At 43.3% G+C, this 6,923-nt stretch overlaps 1 protein-coding gene across 22 annotated transcripts in view; it reads left to right on the top strand.

Moving 5' to 3' along the window:
• The first annotated feature begins 834 nt into the window (after positions 1-834).
• LOC129811977 (alpha-adducin-like) overlaps positions 835-6,923 on the top strand; it is a 46,013-nt gene continuing 39,924 nt past the window's right edge. For 14 of the 22 annotated variants that reach the window (XM_055863811.1, XM_055863803.1, XM_055863859.1 and 11 more), the window contains exon 1: positions 835-990. The gene's annotated coding sequence lies outside the window, so the exon portion shown is untranslated. The remainder of the gene's footprint in view (positions 991-6,923) is intronic. The other 8 variants (XM_055863840.1, XM_055863822.1, XM_055863829.1 and 5 more) reach the window with 3 other exon arrangements.

Raw genomic sequence — 6,923 nt, 5'->3', positions numbered from 1 at the left:
ACTTGCCTAGTTAAATAAAGATTAAATGAATAAAAATAAATAAAATAAATAAATATTTTTGCAATTTAATTTAATTTTGATACTTAGGTATATTTAAAACCAAATACTTTTAGACTTTTACTCAAGTAGTATTTTACTGGGTGACTTTCACTTTTACTTGAGTAATTTTCTATTAAGGTATCTTTACTTTTACTCAGATATGACAATTGGGTTATTTTTCCACCACTGGGGATGACACTAAAAAATTAATTGTTTGGTTTCATCATGGGCTCCATACATTCTTATAAGTGACGGAATTCGATTAATACGGGCATGCCACGGTTTAACCGGATTAGCGTTTTGAAATCGGGCTGCCTCCCGGGTGCCCCCATCAAAGCAGACGTTGAAGTCGGCTGAAAACGAGTGACATATGTCAAGCACGTTGAATTATTAGTAAGGATTCAGTGTTTTCACTTGCAAAAATGTTTGCTCAAAATGCATGTATCACTTTACCTGCCTTCAGAATCAGAATCATCCTAAGGAAAACGACTTTGAAAATTGTAACATAGGCTTAGGCCCTAGGCTATTTAAACATTAATAGTTTATGTTTCTAAACGATTCATCATACTATTTTGTTGACATTATGGCCCGGTGATGCTCGATTTGAGACGGCGCTCCTCCCTCACCACTTTTGCCCGGTGATGTGACGGGCCATAGCCCGGTTTATCCCGTTTTAGTCTAATCGTACTCTCTCAGTACAACCTCCAACCAGGTTCGTCGTTGCTTTCATGTGCCGCAATGGATTTTGAGCACAACCAATGGTGCGCACCAGCATTCACCGCTTTGCCGCACCCAAGTGAGAGGGCGTTGGTGGGCGGAGCATCGCAGGACCTACAAGCAGAAGCAGACCTCTTTCAAAGCTGCAGGGTAGCGGATAAAAATACTGAAAATAGTACGCTCGCTTTCTACTAGAAGGTGCTGTCTTTTCAATCATATTTCAGCTAAACGAGGGTAAGTTAAAAGGGATAATGTTGTTTCGTAGTAGTAAGCTCCGGCTAGCGCGAGACCATGTAATTATCCATACGTTAATGTCGTTTCTCTTTGTACAATATGTAGAAATCTATAATGTTTCCATTATTGACTGCGCGTCGCCAGTGGACTCTGCAGAGGAGCGTGTGCGACATATGATTTCATGTTTTATTCAACTGTAGCACTAGTATCAAACAGTACATCGTTTTGTTGGCCTTCGAAGGTATGTAAAAACAACAAGAACAGCATGTATTACTTGGTCCCCCCCCCACACACCCGTCTCCTTCAATCGCAGGAGTGAGGCTCCAAGGCCACATTTTAGTAGGCTGTTGATTTTGTGTTTTTTGCACAGCCTGCAGGATAGGAAGCTGAGTTTAGGTTGAATTAGTGCATGTTTACTGTTATGTATCTATCATAACAATATACGGTGCAGTATTATCTATTATGCAATGTTATTAGGAAATGTGTTTGTCCCTCTAGTGACTGGTAGCTTACTTTGCGTACTGTAGGCCTGAATGGGACAGGAAATGAAGAAATAGTCTCTGATAATAGCCAGCCACTGAGCAATGCTAGTGTGTGTTGCTATTGTAGGCCTTACTCAACCATGTATAACTTCATGCATGTAGTTTTCCCTGTGTGCTGTAGTAATAATAATTAAGTATTTCATTTAAACATCCCACCATTTCATTGTCTATTTGAGCAATCTCCCAAGAGACCGTTGGAAAACTCTTTCCTAATGATGCCAATCCAGAACACATCTTCAACAAGCCAAAGGATAAGGAAACTCTGTGAAAAATACCTTGATGAATTCCTAGTCTTTCTCTGTACATTGTCTGTATCATCCCATGTCCACGCTGTGAAAGCCTTGATAAGAGCAGAGGGTCGTTCAGAGGATGAACATTGATGGCTGTGGAAGAAACACTTGTTTTCATGGTCTGTTGGAAAGCGTTTTGCTACAGTGTGTAATAATCTCTGGCTGTCATATATATGTTGATTTTTCGGACAACATCGGAGAGCAGAGCAGATTCCATTAAGATGTTGCTTCTCTAGTCTACTAGCTGTAGATACTGTACATTTTCCAGTCAGTCAGTGGGCTGTAGCCTAATTCCCCTCCCCCTCCCCTCTCTCTTTCCCTCTGTGAGGATTAGTAGAGAAGGACTAGGCTAGAAGCCCTGTAGAGATAACTGTGGAGGGGTAACTCCCTGGATTTCGTTATTCTGGTGGAATGAGAGGAACACCCATTGGAGTGACGCTAGCAGTACCAAACACACACACACTAACACGTTTTTGAAGTCTGTGTTGGTTTTAGGCCTACTAGACCCACCCACACCCTTGACCCCAGTGCAGATGATGAAAATGTGTTCCTCATTTCATTTTTTTTTTCTCACTCTCTTTCCTTCCTTTCTCAGAGTGTAAATATTTGGCACTGTTTCGGGTGTGTAAACAGATTTGTCAGTGTACTGCATAGCGTGTATATTGTGTTAGACATAATAAACAATGTTTTCTGAGGAAGTTCTAAAAATTGATTTGACTACCTAGGTTAATATTGACAGTGTTACCAGGAAAAAGTCACGAACCAGCCCAGTGGCACTAATGTCCTGGAGCTTTGTCACTAGTCCACTGCTTTGCCTAGTTTCTTCTATAGTTTTCACTGACCCTGAGTCTACGTATGTGCATCGCAGATGATACTAGAGCTATGTAAGACGGTGTGCGTGGGTCTACATTGCATTCAGGCTGCACAGAATCGCTGATCTACAAATCAGCTTGCATCAATAATGTGGTCAAAATGAGAAGTTCGGTGCCTCACCTTGCTCAAACTAATCTCCTCAAACTCCCTAAGCAGGGTTTCTTCTCAGTACTGTTGTTAGACAGTGATCTCCCACACCCAGATAAAGCCTTGAGGACCCTCCCTCCCCAACCCCTGTCCCCTCAACACAACACTCAGAAAACAACATTTCCATGCCAACAGTGTCAGCTTTAGACGTTACTACGACCGTAGTTATGAGGAGGCCTTGGTAAGGCCCAGGAGTCACATTTAGCCTGCGTTTACATTTTGTCATTTCGAAAACACTCTTATCCAGTGTGACTTTAGGTCATTATTTCTCAATAATCCTTTTGTGTACAAATGTAAAATATCCTTCTGTCCCTCAAAGGACCTCTATGGATTACATTTCAGGAATATATTATTATGATGATGATTTGGGGCCATATTCACAGCCGCTAAACACAGTCATCTCCTGCTGAGGCTGTGTCCCAAATGGCAACCCATTCCTTACATAATCAGTGCACCTATTGTCCCTGTTCCAAAGTAGTGCACTAGTACATTGTGAATAGGGTGCCATTTGGGATGCGTCGCAGTCTTGCATAATGATAACACTGCCATCTGTGTAACCCAGGCACTACTCTCATGTGCTGTAGCAGCCAGCAGCAAGTCCTGTTTGAAGACGCTAGTACCCTTTTCACACTACTGGGCCAATCTGAATCAAGCATAGTTGAAATGGACAAGATTTTTAAGTGCCTTCCTTTCTCCTTCTATAGTGAAGCACTCAAACAGTATGTTTTCACGAGATACTACTTTGTACTAACAAATCACGTCGCTAAAACGATCATAGACTCCTCACCTCGCCTCTTTCCATTTAAAAATGACAGACTTTTCCAGTGGAAATGCAAGGTAATGAATTAGAAGAAATGCTGCTCGTCCTCTTCCAGCTAACAGTCATGTGATCCCCAAGACCCAGGTCAAGGACAATCCACCTGTTGAACATATTGGTTAAGACCAGACTGGTGACGCTTTATGGCACTGATGGGGGTTCATCTAAGCATTATCATCTGTCCAAAACAAACCAATGTTGATATGTGGACTTCTAACTCCAATAACATGAAATGGCGTCTAACTCTAGTCCTAAGAGTTGATTTCAAGCCCCGGAGAAATGGCGTTTTATATCAGAGTTGTATTATCAGGGCACAGTGGATTATAAATATTTCTGTATTTTTTTCATGAATTCTGGTTACATAACGTCACTTGGGGTTGTATTCAATCAAAACTTGTTACGAAGTTTCTAAGAAGTCAAAAAACAAGCAAGATGTTTGCGGTAATGTGCAGTTTGATTTTGTGCGTTATTTCAGCTTACTAGGTTTTGCCATATACACACAGAATCAAACTCAGGAATACTGCCCATAACATTACATTTAAATGAGCAACAAGAGTATCTCTAATGCATTCTTCTGTCCGCAGTCCAGAAACATTAGTAGTAGTTAGTTGTCTTGAGGCTCAGGCAGCAGTGGTTTCCTACATCCCATTGGTAGGAGTATTATGGATTCCAGCTGTGACAGGCATATGCTGCAGAGTTAAAATCAGACTGACTTAGGCTGAATGCCTAAGTGCACTTCCCATGATGTGAGAGGGTGACACACTCAAGAGGGGGGGGGGTTGAAACCAAGTATCTGTTTCTTCTCATGGCAAAATCCATTCACTAAATATGACTTGACTGGCATATTTTTGGAGCTAACTCAAGTAGTCTTTATCCTTGTTTTGTCTCTTTTTCTGACCTAGGATATGAACTAGAATTGATGAAAAGGCCTTTTCAACAGAACTTCCTGCTCTGATCGAACGCAGCGTAGCCATATTAAATATATGCGTAGTCGGCCATGCCAACTATGTCCCCTCAAATATGACTAATGAGGTGCACAGTGGGTGTACATAACATGAATGAGTTAGCTGAAATGAGCTGAAAAGTTAACTGAAATACTTTGCTATTTCGTTAAGTTCTCTATTATTATTATTATTATTATTATTGGAGATCTAAATTCAACAACACATACGTTCATCTCATTGTAATCAAGCCCTCCCTGTTAGCAAGCCAATCCTAAAGCTGGAAACAACCCTCCCTGTTAGCAAGCCAATCCTAAAGCTGGAAACAACCCTCCCCGTTACCAAGCCCATCTGTAGAGCTGAAAACAACCCTCCCTGTTACCAAGCCCATCTGTAGAGCTGAAAACAACCCTCCCTGTTACCAAGCCCATCTGTAGAGCTGAAAACAACCCTCCCTGTTACCAAGCCCATCTGTAGAGCTGAAAACAACCCTCCCTGTTACCAAGCCCATCTGTAGAGCTGAAAACGACCCTCCCCGTTACCAAGCCCATCTGTAGAGCTGAAAACAACCCTCCCCGTTACCAAGCCCATCTGTAGAGCTGAAAACAACCCTCCCTGTTACCAAGCCCATCTGTAGAGCTGAAAACGACCCTCCCTGTTACCAAGCCCATCTGTAGAGCTGAAAACAACCCTCCCTGTTACCAAGCCCATCTGTAGAGCTGAAAACAACCCTCCCTGTTACCAAGCCCATCTGTAGAGCTGAAAACAACCCTCCTTGTTACCAAGCCCATCTGTAGAGCTGAAAACAACCCTCCCTGTTACCAAGCCCATCTGTAGAGCTGAAAACAACCCTCCCCGTTACCAAGCCCATCTGTAGAGCTGAAAACAACCCTCCCTGTTACCAAGCGCATCTGTAGAGCTGAAAACAACCCTCCCTGTTACCAAGCGCATCTGTAGAGCTGAAAACAACCCTCCCTGTTACCAAGCCCATCTGTAGAGCTGGAAACGACCCTCCCTGGTACCAAACCCATCTGTAGAGCTGGAAACGACCCTCCCTGGTACCAAACCCATCTGTAGAGCTGAAAACGACCCTCCCTGTTACCAAGCCCATCTGTAGAGCTGGAAACGACCCTCCCTGTTACCAAGCCCATCTGTAGAGCTGAAAACGACCCTCCCCGTTACCAAGCCCATCTGTAGAGCTGAAAACGACCCTCCCCGTTACCAAGCCCATCTGTAGAGCTGAAAACGACCCTCCCTGTTACCAAGCCCATTTGTAGAGCTGAAAACGACCCTCCCTGTTACCAAGCCCATTTGTAGAGCTGAAAACAACCCTCCCTGTTACCAAGCCCATCTGTAGAGCTGAAAACAACCCTCCCTGTTACCAAGCCCATCTGTAGAGCTGAAAACAACCCTCCCTGTTACCAAGCCCATCTGTAGAGCTGAAAACAACCCTCCCTGGTACCAAGCCCATCTGTAGAGCTGAAAACAACCCTCCCTGGTACCAAGCCCATCTATAGAGCTGAAAACAACCCTCCCTGGTACCAAGCCCATCTGTAGAGCTGAAAAAAACCCTCCCTGTTACCAAGCCCATCTGTAGAGCTGGAAACGACCCTCCCTGTTACCAAGCCCACCTGTAGAGCTGAAAACAACCCTCTCTGGTATCAAGCCCTTCTGTAGAGATGGAGAGTTGAAAACTACCATCGATCTCTCCTGATGTTCTCTCTTTCCCCTTCTCTCTATCTCCCCTTTTCTCTGTCTCTCGTTCTATGCTCTAATCACTGCCACATGGCAGGATGCAGGCCTGAGCCTTGGAGAATGGAATAAGACCGCATCTGGACTGTTGCAGAATATCTCCAGAACTGTCTTACTGTAATCAATACTAGTGACTTTTGGCTAGTTTTCCCCAGGGATTCCATGTTGGAATGTGGCCCAGATTGAATCATTCCTTTGATTCCATCAGAAGGTTCTCCGGTTACAAATGGGGCTGTTACATCCATGAGAGTGCAATTGTAACAAATTGATTAGTTAGAAGTAGAACATATGGCGTATTTGAACTTAAATGTTGATATGTTAACCTGTGTTTCCCTCCTACTACTACTACTACTACTAGTCCCAATGATGAAATAGATTTCAACTCCCAGTTCACAAGTGTGGAAGGTGTTAATAACATATGAAGTAGACCTGGTGTATTGTGATGGGCTGCTCTACTATTACATAATGGTGTAAAAGGCTATCCCAGTTTCCATGGTAATGTGGGCTGTTTCCATAGTGACCACAGTCAACGCTACACCCCTGCACACTTCAGATGTGCACCAGTTGTTGA

The sequence above is a fragment of the Salvelinus fontinalis genome, chromosome 2, assembly GCF_029448725.1.
Source record: "Salvelinus fontinalis isolate EN_2023a chromosome 2, ASM2944872v1, whole genome shotgun sequence".
NCBI lineage: Eukaryota > Metazoa > Chordata > Actinopteri > Salmoniformes > Salmonidae > Salvelinus > Salvelinus fontinalis.
This window is presented reverse-complemented; position numbering and strand designations above follow the sequence as displayed.